The following is a 16,067-nucleotide window of genomic DNA, read 5'->3' as shown; positions in this document are numbered from 1 at the left end:
GGCACACACCATTCAAGAAGAGCACATATTCGTAATCGCCCGATCGATTCCGAACCAAGTACAGTGGTGACGAGCAAGTTGTTTCGTTCTCACTATACCCCAATGTCCTTGGTGGAGAAGCTGTAAGACAGAGGACTGTAACGAACGTGGTACCACTACCCGGGACTGATCATTATCAGAACGCAACAGCAAAACACCACGTCGTACAAAAAGTCTCTCCTTGTGAGCAAAAAATCGGCGAACCAACGGGTCCCCGATCCGTGACTTTGACAATGACCATTGCGTAGCAACAAAACGCAGAACGGGAGCAAGGACAGGGTCGGCAGCTGTGGCTGTAGCTACACGACGAAAATCAATTGGAAACGATTCGACCACGTCATCGGTTTCCGCATCTATGAACATGCAAGAAAGTTCGGAGGAATCGATTGCCCTATCCTCAGCAACAGGCAAGCGGGACAACGCATCGGCGTTTCCTTGCTTAGCAGTGGACCGATACAAGATATCGTAGCGGTACTGCGAGAGGAAAATAGACCAGCGAATGAATTTCTGCGCTGTACGTGGAGGTACAGGCTTGGTCGGATGAAAAAGCGATGTCAAAGGTTTGTGGTCTGTGATTATGGTAAAGTGACGACCATACAAGAAATCATGAAACTTTGTAACACCAAATACGAGAGCCAATGCTTCCTTCTCGATCTGTGAATAATTTCTTTGCGCAAACGAGAGTAATCTGGACGCAAAGGCAATAGGGCGATCGTGCGATCCATCTTTGTGCGCAAGCACAGCACCGATCCCGAAATCCGATGCATCCACCATCAACAAAAGGGGCTTCTGGGGATCGAATGGCGTAAGGCAAGTATTGGAAAGCAACGCCGATTTCAACTGGCGAAAGGCGCGTTCGCATTCCGTCGTCCAGACGAACGGAACACCCTTACGGCGTAAGCGATGAAGCGGAGCTGAAATGGAAGAGGCGTGTGGAACATATTTATGATAATAGTTGATTTTTCCCAGCACACTCTGTAGCTGCTTCAAATTCTGCGGCGACGGCAAGTCTTGGATGGCACGAAGGTGCGTGGGACTGGGATGAATGCCTTGGGCATTGAGTACATGTCCAAGTATGGCAAGTCCCGAGCAAAAAACACATTTGTCCTTCCGCAAGCGAAGACCATTTTGTCGCAAGACCTGAAATAATGTTCGGAGATTGGCCAAATGTTCTTCTTCCCTCTTTCCGGAGATCACAATATCGTCCAGATAATTTGTTGCAGTAGGGACCGACGCACATACAGTTTTTAGATATTGCTGAAACAATGCAGGGACTGATGCACACCCGAATGGCAGTCGTTTGAATCGATACAAACCAAGATGCGTGTTAACCATCAAAACGCGCTGGGATTCTTCGTCTACCGGTATTTGCAAGTACGCATCTGCTAAGTCCAACTTCGAAAAATATTTACCCGGGCACAGTTTCTCAAAAAGATCTTCCGGGCGGGGTAAAGGAAAAGTTGCAATCACTAGTTGTGGAATTACTGTTGCCTTGAAGTCCACACAAAGCCTCAATTTGCCGGAAGGTTTTGGCAAAATTACTAAGGGTGATGCCCAGAGAGAAGCCTGCACACGTTCAATCACACCTTGTGATTCCAAATCGTGTAATGTCTTTGCGACCTCATCACGCAATGCGTGGGGAACATTGCGCGCTCTGAAAAATTTCGGTTGCGCGTTTACTTTCAGTTCCAAATATGCATTATAGTTCTTAGTGCAACCGAGGCCCGGTGCAAAAATGTCTGCAAATTCTTCACATAAATGCGAAACACTGTCTGAAGGCACAGTCTGGTTCACTGATAGGACCTGATGTACTATAGACAAGTTAAACAACTGAAATAAATCGAAACCAAACAAGTTCACTGCAGCAGAAGAAAGAAGGACGTAAAATGACACAAGTTTTGTTTGTGTTTTGTATGTTGCAAGAAGGCTGCACTGTCCTAACACAGGGATACGTTGCCCTGAATAGCTTGTTAACTGAACATTTGCGGCGCGCAACGGAGGTGTGCCCAGCAGTTTGTAAGTGTCTTGGTTGATCAGTGAACTGCAGCTCCGGTATCGAGCTGGAATGGTAACAGTATGCCGTTAATGTCCAAGTCTACAAAAAGTTTATTGTTCTGCTGACGACAAGAGTGACTGTCTCGTGCAACGTGAAGTGACACTGGTACATAATCACTTGCGACTTGACGTGATTTCCGGCGATGTCGACCCACACTATTTTTTGGGACGAACACAGTCACTGTTAGCGAGAGTGGCACTGGGCGGAGTGGAATGAACTACATGAATTTCCATGGGTGAAGTTTCGCGAGCCTGAGTATCCTTGGTTCGATTCCGATTCCGGCGCGAAGCAAAGGGCCTGGAACGGTTTTGAGCTTCCGATCTGAGCTTTTTCTGGCAAACACTGTGAACATGTCCTTTTTTATTACAATAAAAGCAAATAGCTTGGCGTGACGGGCAATTCTCACGCGAATGTTTAGTAGCACACCGAGGGCATGATTTGATCACTGCATTAGCTTGTCTGCGCGGCACACGTGGCTGAGAGCCTGGCGGCAGCGGCGCGGCCGGGCGCGAGGGCTGTTTACTGCTCCGTGTAGCTCGCCCGGCGGACCGGTTAACCTGACACACTGCTGGCGAAGTTTCAAATCATTCCTGAGCAAAGTCAAGTGTGTCCTGCCGATCCTATATGTCCATCACTTGATGAAGGGAGGGATTTACTAGTTTCAACATCTGTTCCCTTATACGAACATCAGAAAAGTTCTGTGCAATTGCGTCACGTACCATAGTATCTGAATAAGGGAGTCCACATTGACACTCAAAAGCACAATCCCTAGTAAGGCATTGCAAAGTTGCAACCCACTCCCGATTAGTCTGAACTGCCGTACGTTTTGTACGAAAGAAGGTATATCGTTTGGCAACTACATTGACTGATTCTTTGAAATATGCATCTAATGCAGACAATATTTCTTCGTAGGACAGAGTTGCTACGTCGTGTCAGGGAAATAATTTAACTATCACACGGTACGTGGTCACCCCGACGGATGAAAGCAGAAAAGGCTGCCGCTCGTTAGCTTGAATTCTGTAGGCGGCGAGATGGAATCCAAATTGACGTGACCACTCCGTCCAGCTTTCCAGTGCAGCATCAAAAGGTCGAAAAGTTGGTGCAACAGCGTGTTGTGGCTGCGTTAGCGGTGAAGCGACTGCTGCCGCATCGTTTTGCGTCGCACATTGACCCTGGATGAGCTGTCCAAGGGCATCCAGTAAGGCCTGCGTCTGCTGATTCTGTAAGCGATAAAATTCGGACAGTATATCTGGAGATTGTGGCGAAGACATTACACAAGTAAATCAGGGCCATTTAAATAAGAACACTTTTACTCTAGTCGCCAATGTTGTGGTTGACAGGAGAGCCAACCGTGTTTTTCTAAAGGAGGCCGAAATGCACGCGTCTCAGCTCACGCAGGCTGGCGTGAGGTCTGGAAAATGACAAGGGAATTAGAATTGAGAAAATCGGACGTAGCTGGTGGAATACTTAACATTAATCCATTAATGGAGAACGTCGCTCTTTATGGTACATGATTCACAATATCAATAGTACGGATACTGGCGCCTTGCTAGGTCGTAGGAAATAACGTAGGTGAAGGCTATGCTAACTATCGTCTCGGCAAATGAGAGCGTAGAAGTCAGTGAACCATCGCTAGCAAAGTCGGCTGTACAACTGGGGCGAGTGCTAGGAAGTCTCTCTAGACCTGCCGTGTGGCGGCGCTCGGTCTGCAATCACTGATAGTGGCGACACGCAGGTCCGATTTAAATGCTACCACCTAGCAAGTGTGGTGTCTGGTGGTGACACCACAGAAATACTGAAATAAATGTCAGGGGACCAATATGTCGTGCTCTAAGGGCTCCCACAGGTGGAGACTGCTGTGCAGTGTTTCCCTCAGTACGTAGGAGATAAATTCTGTTGTGATATCCATAATTTACTCATAGCATCATGGCTGACATTTGATGGCTATACACCACCACCAAACAATGCATGTTATTAAAATTCAGTCACTTCAATAGCATCTTGTATGCGGCCATCACAGTTTCTAGAACACTCTTCTTTAGTATTCAGTATGGCAGTAACTTTTGTCGTGTGCCTATGGTAGACGAGGACATTTGTAGTACCTAGAGAATGGAAGTCGATGCAATGGCGTGCGGGTCACAAGACCAGCCCGCTGAAGACGGCTGACATTGTCAATTCAGAATCGTTTGCAGAGCTCCAGAACAAGCTGTCACTATGACCGACGCTATACAGTCCATGGTAGCCGCAACGGCAAGATGGAAGTCATCTCGTCTAGTGGTCACATCGTGTGGTATAGTACCCACTCATCGATGAATATGACCCTGTTTTATCCACTGTTTCTATACCTGTACTGCTGTCGTAACTGCAGTTCTTGTACCGGCATAGATGCAGAACGACAACCCTTTCCTCCCAGATGACAATTTCGCTTCGTTCAAACTTCTTGCAGTCTGATTTTGAACCTTCTGAAATCTACGAAACACACTGGTGATTGAATTCACGTTTCCGTTTCGTTTGACTTCTCTTCACTGGCTGAGTTTGGCTCAATGCCGACCTTCCTGGTCACACAAGGGAAGGTTAGGGTGGATCTGTCAACTAGGGGAAAAATCTTCGACTATTCAGAGACTGAACTGGGATTCACTGCTGTGATGAAATTAATTCAGTTACTGTTATATAGTCAGCCCTAAGAGAATCTGGTTTATTGTCCACTCGACTTTCTATTCCAGTATAAGTATCAGTAATTAATAATACAATGTCAGAACTTTTGGAACATAAAAAATAAGCTAGTCGTACCCTAAATGTAATTATTAGTTAAATGGATTTCTTGACAAGTTTATAAATCAGTTCCCATCTTATTACATAGACCACGTTTATGATAAAATGAGAAAAAGTACAATTTACGATTTCGTTCATAGCTGTCATTTTTCCAGCAGCTGTGGTAAATATTATTTCAAAATAAAATCATTCGTCAACTGCGCAGTTGAAGTATTTCACTGAACTTAACCGGTTTCGACAGCTTAATCTATCATCATCGCAAGTTCAGGACTAGTTTGTAGCTTGGCTATGCAGATGTCAAAATCCTAATTTGACATCTGTTTATCCATGTTATAAACCAGCACTGAGCTTTCAAAGGTTACAGATTATTCTGTCAGAACCGGTTAAGTGCAATAAAATATTTCAGTTGTGCAACTGGAGACATCTTATTTTGAGTAAAGTGCAATTTTGAGATCTTTCAGGTTAACATGAAAAAATTGGAAATTTGTGGTAAGATCTTATGGGACCAAACTGCTAAAGTCATCGGTTCCTATGCTTACACACTACTTAATCTAACTTAAACTAACTTACACTAAGGATAACACAAACACCCATGCCCTAGGGAGGACTCGAACCTCCGATGGAGTGAGCCGCGCGGACCGTAAGAAGACGCCTTACACCGAGCTGCTACCCCGCGCGGCGGTTAACATGAGACAAGATGCATAATCTAGACGTCATGCAAAATATTGTACAGAGTAAAGAGTTTTGTGTGTGTGTTACAGCGTAAAGTAAAGCGCCGCCACCCCAGTTGGGAACGATAGATCCGAGACGGCTCTGAGAAGTCAGCTAGTAGCACGCTCTCCGACCCCTCTCCGGGCGACAACGCGAAATGAGCGGCCTCTATGTGGAGAGGACATAAATGCATGTGTGGGTATGTGTGTATGTGTGTGTGTGGGGGGGGGGGGGGGGGGGAGACCTAGAAAATTTTTCATTCTTTTCTTTTTGCCTGTCGATGACACAACCCTTCTACTCAAGTAATCAATACTTACTCAGAAAAATAAATCCAAATTACGTCGATCCCTGCATCTAATTTTATCAGTTTTTCACAATTATTCTGAAGCACACATTTTCAACACCTTGCCACTATTAGAATACTTTAACAACAAATAAAATAAAATTTCAGTGCAGCCTAAGGGATTTCTCACTGGCCAACATATTCTTCATTGACGGCTTTCTTAGTTGAACCAACATAATTATACAGGGTGTCCCTCCTGACAGTTGTCATGTGCATTTCCCCTGGTGTTCCGGCAGATATTTGCAATTTAGCTTTTTCAACATGTAGCTATAACCACCCCAAACAAATACTGCTCATATGTCTTTCACGCAAAGCCAAGTGTCGATGGAAACAGTAGGATTGTTTCCCTCTACTGCAATATTATTGTTATTAATGTGTATTAACAGGACCATTACAACACTGCCGAAACTCCAGAAAAATGCACCTGATGAATTTTGGTAGGGACACACCGTATTTTATCATCCGTGTCACATAACCTGACTTCAGACCAAATTAAGACGAATCTCGGATATAACAGCGTAGGACTTATTTCACGCCCTTCAGTAAGTATACACTTAACTTCTTCTCTTAAAGTTTTTAATCAACAAGTAAATGTAAGAAACAGGAGTTGTTTCTCATCCTTGAGGACCATTTAACCTACGATATATGGAAGAAATATTAGCATATGTATTATTTAGTATAAATATCTTTACTTTTTTCTAAAATGTATGTCTTATATGAGATATCCTCACTGTGAGGCTGTATATTGATGAGCTCGTCTAATGTAATCTAAGCAATAGATATTAAAGGATAAAGATTTAAGCCTGTAGATTTTCTGTCGCAGTAGATAAATCAAGAAACCAGTACAGTTAAGCTTCACCTGAAACCGTGTTAATGTAATTCTTGAACTTTTTAACATATACCTTTCATGTATATCTAATTTCAACAGCTTTAACGTCTTACGTTATTTAGCTATTCACTGTTATTTCAAAATGTTCACGCCAAAGTTGTAGATTATGATTTCTGCTAAGTACAGTTATACTAATGTCATGATCCAATAAATTTTGCAATTCCTAGAACCTAATTAGATAGAGTAACTTGCTTTTCATACATGGTGTATTCTAAATTTCTTATATAGTTATGTTGTAAACTCAGATTGTGTTAAATAACATGGCAATTTTTTCCATTTGTTGCTTGGAATAGTTACATACAATTATTCATTTAGATAGATAAGTACTGAACTGAGTGAAAGGACTTCTGTAACCATATATTTAACTAAATTCCTTAACATGTATTACATTATTGCTGCAATAACAAAAATAATGTGTTCATTGATTATTGTTCATGTAATTGTTGACAATGACACACTTAATGTTGAAAATTTTCTCAGGTAACTACTCAGTAATAAACACATCTAAAATTTTAGTGTTCCAGTCTGTAACTAATTTTTCTGTCAAAATTATTTAATGTTTTTATTTTTCAATTTCTTCTTTGAGCAGTCTTTTTTTATGGTTGGCCACTTCTTCGATATAAGTTCTGACATATGACATTTAAGTTTTGCTCATTTTACACCATTTTTAGAGTTTTTAATGTCATATAGTGTTGATTGTCCTGCTACTGTATATAGTTATTTCTTGTGCTGTTGATTCTGTTCCAAGTTAATGTGGCTCTGTCAATAAATAACATCAATGAAATTGCATCACATCTGTCTTTATCATTTAACCAATGTCTGTTCTCGATTTTGAAGATACTATGCACACTGTTGCAGAAATGGATAGTTGATTTTTGTTTATAGTTAATGTTCTTAATAATAAGTTACTGTTTCTGGATAGCTGTTTTAAATACTTTCATATCGTGCATTAGAAATCCTTTTACAGTGATCCTTAATTCAAGATGTTAGAAAAAGTTGAGGTATTTGTCCAGCAGAACTGATATACTGTCGCCCCACTAAATGTAAATGTATACAGTGTCGATATTGTCAATAGTAAAGAAAGCAAAAAAAAGATCTCAGACAGCTTAACATTTAGCTTATAATTTAAATCTGCGTCAGAAAGGCATAAAGAAAGACTTGTTTCTGTATGTGAATGTATAAGCATAAATTAATAACGATTTTGTACAAGAATCTATGTTTTCTTATTCGTTACCCTGCCAAAAATCCTAATATACAGGGTGTTTCAAAAATGACCGGTATATTTGAAACGGCAATACAAACTAAACAAGCAGCGATAGAAATACACCGTTTGTTGCAATATGCTTGGGACAACAGTACATTTTCAGGCAGACAAACTTTCGAAATTACAGTAGTTACAATTGTCAATAACAGATGGCGCTGCGGTCTGGGAAACTCTTTAGTACGATATTTTCCACATATCCACCATGCGTAGCAATAATATGGCATAGTCTCTGAATGAAATTACCCGAAACCTTTGACAACGTGTCTGGCGGAATGGCTTCACATGCAGATGAGATGTACTGCTTCAGCTGTTCAATTGTTTCTGGATTCTGGCGGTACATCTGGTCTTTCAAGTGTCCCCACAGAAAGAAGTCACAGGGGTTCATGTCTGGCGAATAGGGAGGCCAATCCACGCCGCCTCCTGTATGTTTCGGAGAGCCCAAAGGAATCACACGATCATCGAAATATTCATTCAGGAAATTAAAGACGTCGGCCGTGCGATGTGGCCGGGCACCATCTTGCATAAACCACGAGGTGTTCGCAGCGTCGTCTAAGGCAGTTTGTACCGCCACAAACTCACGAAGAATGTCCAGATAGCGTGATGCAGTAATCGTTTCAGATCTGAAAAATGGGCCAATGATTCCTTTGGAAGAAATGGCGGCCCAGACCAGTACTTTTTGAGGATGCAGGGACGATGGGACTGCAACATGGGGCTTTTCGGTTCCCCCTATGCGCCAGTTCTGTTTATTGACGAAGCCCTCCAGGTAAAAATAAGCTTCGTCAGTAAACCAAATGCTGCATACATGCATATCGCCGTCATCAATCCTGTGCACTATATCGTTAGCGAATGTCTCTCGTGCAATAATGGTAGCGGCGCTGAGGGGTTGCCGCATTTGAATTTTGTATGGATAGAGGTGTAAACTCTGGCGCATGAGACGATACGTGGACGTTGGCGTCATTTGGACCGCAGCTGCAACACGGCGAACGGAAACCCGAGGCCGCTGTTGGATCACCTGCTGCACTAGCTGCGCGTTGCCCTCTGTGGTTGCCGTAAGCGGTCGCCCTACCTTTCCAACACGTTCATCCTTCACGTTCCCAGTCCATTGAAATTTTTCAAACAGATCCTTTATTGTATCGCTTTTCGGTCCTTTGTTTACATTAAACCTCCGTTGAAAACTTCGTCTTGTTGCAACAACACTGTGTTCTAGGCGGTGGAATTCCAACACCAGAAAAATCCTCTGTTCTAAGGAATAAACCATGTTGTCCACAGCACACTTGCACGTTGTGAACAGCACACGCTTACAGCAGAAAGACGACGTACAGAATGGCGCACCCACAGACTGCGTTGTCTTCTATATGTTTCACATCACTTGCAGCGCCATCTGTTGTTAAAAATTGTAACTACTGTAATTTCGAAAGTTTGTCTGCCTGAAAATGTACTGTTGTCCCAAGCATATTGCAACAAACGGTGTATTTCTATCGCTGCTCGTTTAGTTTTTATTGCCGTTTCAAATATACCGGTCATTTTTGAAACACCCTGTATATGCTCCTGTTTACGATGATCTCTATGTGTTTTTGGATGGTGATCTTGCAAAGCAGCTGAAAGTGGGTTGTTGGTGACCTTGAAAAGTAGCCAAACCTACGTAGGAGGAAGCACGACAACTTTCATTGCGTTTGTATATGAGCACTCCGTGAAGTACCTTGAAATACAGCACTTAACACCCTTTAGGAAAATTTCGCTTAAATGTGGCACAAAAAAGTCAGACCATTCAAGTACCTATGAGCAACCTGTAAAGCACACTTTACACGTTTTATATTTATTACACTATTTATGTAATTGTTTGGATAAATATGTCGCAAAAAAGAAAATCGCAGTATTCTGATAAATTTGAGCATCTTGTGAAATAATTTGAAATACTGAAAATTAAACCATTTACATAATTGTGTGTGTGTGTGTGTGTGTGTGTGTGTGTGTGTGTGTGTGTGTGCCGATCGTTTTTTTTTTTTGTTGATAAATTAAGCGAGTACGCATTTTTCAGTGATTAGCATATTCAGTTTTTGAATTTCCAGTTGTCCGCCATCTTTAATGTCTGACATTACCTACCACCCGTTATCTTTAATTTTTTAATTTACCACCATCTTTAATTTTTAAATTTCCCACTATCCACCACCTTCGATTTTTTAATTTTCCGCCATCCGCCATGATGATGACATTGATGACATTATGCAACAGCAGTACCCGACTGCAACACTGGCTAACGGCGGAAACTTGAACTGTGTGCCAAAGAGTTGGCATTTCTACTACTTGACTATCTTTTGAAGTAAGTACTCTTACATACGCTCTTCAAATTTTAAGAGCAAGTCTCCATGAGGTGTACAATATTTATCTATCCTTTAGCTGACGATTTCTTAGTGACTCAACAAACCTGTGACGAATCCCACAAATCTTCTTTTAATTTTCTTTATCTCTTTCGTTAATCCAACTTTGTAATAGTCCCATTCCAGATTACAGAGCAACACTGAAGAACACATCGAACGAGAGTTTTGTAAAACACCAGCTCCATGCGTGAATTACACTTCCTTAGCATTCTTTCATTAAATCTAAGTCTCCCATCTGCATTTTGTCATTCTATCTTAGATAACTCTGAACGGTATTTCACAAATATCAAGGCATATCTTAACACTGATCTGTCGTTGACTCCTTACCGCTTCAGACAAATCTGCAACATTAGGAATTAAACAGCTCAGGTTTCTTTGTGTGTTTTGAGAAAGTGCGTTCTTATGCTGAGTGTCAACAGGGTGTTGCTCTATCAGTCTTATTTACAGCTACGAGTGTTCCATAATTTTGTGACCTGTGCTCCACATAATGTTATGTGATTGGCTCCAGCGTAACTTGGCAGGAAGCTCAAATTTCTGCACCGGTCATTTCTTGTGCTGTCAAGTGTACACGCTTAGTAACTCCGAACTGCATCCGCAAACATACCTGCTAGTCTGCACACATGATTATGTGCCCTTTAATGCAATGGCTGGTGTTCTGAACAAAAAAGAACTGTACATTGAAACTAAGCCACAGCATGTCATTGTAGACTTTATCAAGATTACTGTGGACGAAATTTTGATCAGATCTTGTAAAGAAACAACACTGTGTTTGTTTACACTGTACCGCACGCTTACTGAGTTAATAAGTTTTCGTTACCCCTTCTTGTGTTCATAATAGTGTCCTATCTTGTTCAGACTTCCAGCCCTGATGAAGAAGAGACAAGGGGCCATTTAGCTATTTATTATTTCAATGATAATACACGCTTTACAGACTCGAAACACAACCGATACGGTGCTGTACATATCTGCACTGATGCACAGATATTCGCTGTGCAACACAATAACAAAAATCTTCTAAGAAACCGGATGAAGTACCCCATAATGAGCCACTGATGATCAAGAGTTCCTCATAGGAAAACAGTTTACTGCCTGTGATCAACCTCCGAAAACTGGTCCTTAGAGTTTGGACCCGCCCTGCACGAACTATCACCTGAATTTGAAGGCGATAACGAAGTTCCACAACAGCGATGTTCAGACAGCTTTATTTCATTAACATTTACCAAACAACAATTCTATCTTCAAATAATTAATATTGTAACTTATGGATATAAATTAAAATCTATTGATGTGACGTCATTATTATTAATTTGTCCATTACTCTTAATTTGTTTAGCATTAAATAACTATTACGTAGAGGAAGGGCGGGCATAATGGACACTGCCTCGAAATCGCCTCACAAGGGGACCGTGCTAACTCGTCATCACCGATTTCGGCTAAATTTGTGGGGCTTGACCAGGACTACGTATTCCTTTAGTTTCAGTCTGACCCTCTAGCAGCCCTCGGCAGCTGCACGCGAACAATAGGTTCCTGGTGCATGTCAAATCGGCCCATCGGCCGTTGGAGACGCACTCTACGGCGACCGAGCTAAGACACTTGCTGGCTCTCGACCGAAAAACTCGAATTATTCGAAGATAGTGTGAGAGCACAGCGACATTATTGTTTTTCTATAGAAACTTTAAAACAACCATGTAAATACAAAAATGTGGCGTTTATACATTGACGGAAAAAATCGTAACACTAAGAAGGAGTCGTGCGACATAAACGAAAGTTGGTGGGCGTGTTTCTACATCTGAAAGATGATGTCTATTCAGATTTCATGCCAGTCGCATAAGAGTGGCGCTAGTAACGCCACTATGAGGATGCAATTCAGGTTTGCTTCAAATACACGCTGTAACATACGTGAGCGTTAGTTACCTTCGAGATTGGACGTGGTGAGTTGATGTTAGCCAAGTTGGCCTTTGAGACGACAAAGATGGCATTATCACCACCTCACTGAGGTTCAACGACGTTTGTAATAAGGCTACGAGAAGCTGGATGTTCCTTCTGCGATACTGGCAGGAATCTAGCCACAGTACATGATTGCTGGCAGCGGTGGTCACGAGAATGTGAGGTCGCAAGAAGAACCGGGCTCGGGACGCTCACATGGCATTACCGTGAAAGAAGACCACCGTGTTCGGCGTATGGCTCTTGCGCAACGTGCTGCATCTGCAGTAGCAATCTGAGCAGCAGTTGGCACAACAGTGACGCAGTTAACTGTTACAAATCGGTTACGTCAAGGACGGCTCAGAGCCTGTCGCCCTGTAGCGCACAGTCCACTGACCCCAAACCATCGCCATTTGCGACTTCATTTATGTCAAGCGAGAGTTAATAGGAGGACAGCCTGGAGGTCTGTTGTGTTGTCTGAGGAAAGCTGGTTGTGCTCGGTGCCAGTGATGGCCGTGTGTTGATTAGTTGAGGGATTGCAGCCAACCTGACTGCGTGCTAGACGCATTGGACCTAGACGTGCGATTTCGTATGACTGCATGAACGCTCTCGTTGTTATCTCACGCACCGTGATTACAAAACTGTACGTCAGTCTGGTGATTCGACCTGTTGCGCTGCCATTCATGAGCATCATTGCCGGCCGCGGTGGCCGAGCGGTTCTAGGCGCTTCAGTGCGGAACTGCGCGACTGCTACGGTCGCAGGTTCGAATCCTCCCTCGGGCATGGATGTGAGTGACGTCCTTAGGTTTGTTAGGTGTAAGTAGTTCTACGTTCTAGGGGACTGATGACCTCAGATGTGAAGTGCCATAGTGCTCAGAGCCATTTGAATCGTGAACAGCATTCCAGGGTGTGTTTTCTAACGGGATAAATCTTGCCCAGATACCACTGTTTAACCCAACATGCTCTAAAGATGTTGCCTCGGAAAAAAACGCCGTCCACAAACAGCATTAACCGCCCCTGTACTGGCTGACCAAGTACAACAGGTATGGATCTCCATCCCAAACTGATATGCGGCACCTGTACAACGCAATGCATGCTCGTTTGCATTCTTGCATTTAATATTCTGACAGTTACACCCGTTATCAATGTACCAGCATTTCACATTTTCAGTGGTTTATTTCACGCTTACATTAACCTGCGATCTTGTAATGTTAATCACTTAAATATGTTACCTAGACAAATGTATTCCCAAAATATCATTACTCTGCATTAATTATATTGCGATTTTCTTGGTCAGTGTCAATTGGTCAGTGTTAATTTTGCAATGTCGCGTAAAAATTGGTGCAGCCACAGTTTTTACTATGAATATACCCCAGCATCGGTAAATCATCAACGGTAAAATAGTAAATGTATCTACTTTTGTATACGATGTTGTAGTGTACGGCTTGTAATCCCATTCTGGAAATCTATTTGTAATCTCAAATTTCCCTTTGCCTTTTCTTTTGCATGCTTTCTATGCAAATATTAATGAAGGCAATATACTGAGTATTATTTCGGTTTATTTTCAGTGTAGTCAAAATAAAAATTGAAAGAAACATTTACGCGTAGGATTTGATCCAACGTTCTGTACTCTTTCAGCTATGCCAACAACTGCCTGGAAGTGCGCGACCCGCATAATAAATGTTTTTTTTCTAATGCGTGGGCGTCTGGAGTTCCCGCTTCAGTCACTTTCATTTCTGGTTAATCTCTGTATACACCAAACATTTGGACAAATCGGTGATGACGAGTTGGCGCGCTCTCGTTGTCATTTGTGCACCAACATATTTTGCATTACCTCGCAGACATGTAATGCATTACAAATTTACATTACAATTTTGCTTTTTCTAACATAAGCATGATGAAATAGGGGTTACTAAGGACTAAATCCCCATGTCGACGTTTGCATTATTGTAGACTTTATCCAACTAAGAGCTTTTGTGGAAAGATGTCTAAGCGGGTACAATGGCCAGCCAGTAACCAATACACTAGCCCAGAATAAAAAGTCTTTTCTTCTGTTTTAATTGTTATTTACGTGCAAAAATATACACGATGAATCACAACAAATAATGGTATTATTAATAATCAATCAAAAAGACAACTATTACCCAATAATATTATTAAGAATTATTATAAGTAATAAAAATGTTTTTTCCATGCAGCGATCGTGTGCACATTTTAGGGCGTGCTGAAAAGTGATGCCTCCGATTTTTGTTCTGTTCTCAGTATCGATTGACGTATTACATGTCACGCACATTATTCGGTTGACTTTCACGCTTTACTGATGCAAGTTGCAATAATTTGTCGCTCGAAGGCTCCGAATTGTAGCGTCTAACCGGCGGTGTGAAACCCAACTATGTCAGTGCGTGAGAAACAGTGTACTGTAATCAAGTTTCTAACCGCAGAAAACGTGCCTCCAATTGAAGTCCATTGAATAGTAAAAGCTGTGTACGGTGATGAACGTATCGACATCAGTAACGTGTGACACCTGCAACAATTTTATGTCTTGAATTGAATGTCATCGATCATCCTCCATACAATACCGACTTAGCCCCATCCGATTTTCATCTGTTTCCAAAACTTAAACAACACCTTCGAGGAAAATGGTTCAAATGGCTCTGAGCACTATGTGACCTAACTTCTGAGGTCATCAGTCGCCAAGAACTTAGAACTAATTAAACCTAACTAACCTACGGACATCACGCACATCCATGCCCGAGGCAGGATTCGAAACTGCGACCGTAGCGGTCGCTCTATTCCAGACTGTAGCGCCTAGAACCGCACGGCCACTCCGGCCGGCAGCTTCGAGCACTTCACTTCAATAGTGATGAAGCGATGCAAGCAGAGTAGAGACTGTGGCTTCGGCAACAAAGTCAAACATTCTTCAGTGACGGTGTCAACAAATTGATAGTTCGTTGGGATAAATGTGTTCGTCGTCTGGGTGACGGTGTTTAGGAGTCAATATGTAGACATGAAGAATAAAGAAGTAGAGTTTTAACAAAGTTTCTTTCATTTGAAATATTTTAATAGATTTCATATAAAAATTTCGGAGGCATTACTTTTCAGGAGCAGAGAAGACAGTCATGGGATCTATGTGACATGGAGAGAACAATGCAGGCAGTGTCGGAGGACATGGCTTTCAAAACTGCTGCAACCACCTATCGGGTTCTAAAGAATACATTGAACAGGAGAGTTCTGTAGAAAACTCTATGTGCTACTGACAACCAGAAGGTATTTGGAGGGCATCAGTCATATTTGAAAAGGAAATTTACAATTATTTCTTGTTGTTGGACACAAAACTTTTTGGTATGACAGAGCTCAGCGCGGCGCAGCATTTGAAGTGGCTGAGACGAATAATCTTACCCATAGGAGTACCAGGATGGCTGGAAATTTGTGAATTACTAATTTCCGGAAGAGGTTTCCAATACTGAGGTTGTGGTCAATGACTATTTGTACAAACACTGTGTCTAAACGTCTTTTAATCACTATATTTTACTTTTCTTAGGTAGTAATATTATGTAAATATGCTTTTACTCTCAACAAATAATTTATACAATAAATAAGTGCTTTTTTCTCTCAACACTGGTTTCCTAAGTTAAAACTGGTTTCTCAATTTATTTCGTCTTTCTTAGCTCTGTGGACATTATGTTCAACCT

Source organism: Schistocerca gregaria, chromosome X (assembly GCF_023897955.1).
Source record: "Schistocerca gregaria isolate iqSchGreg1 chromosome X, iqSchGreg1.2, whole genome shotgun sequence".
Lineage (NCBI taxonomy): Eukaryota > Metazoa > Arthropoda > Insecta > Orthoptera > Acrididae > Schistocerca > Schistocerca gregaria.
Note: the sequence above shows the minus strand (reverse complement) of the source record.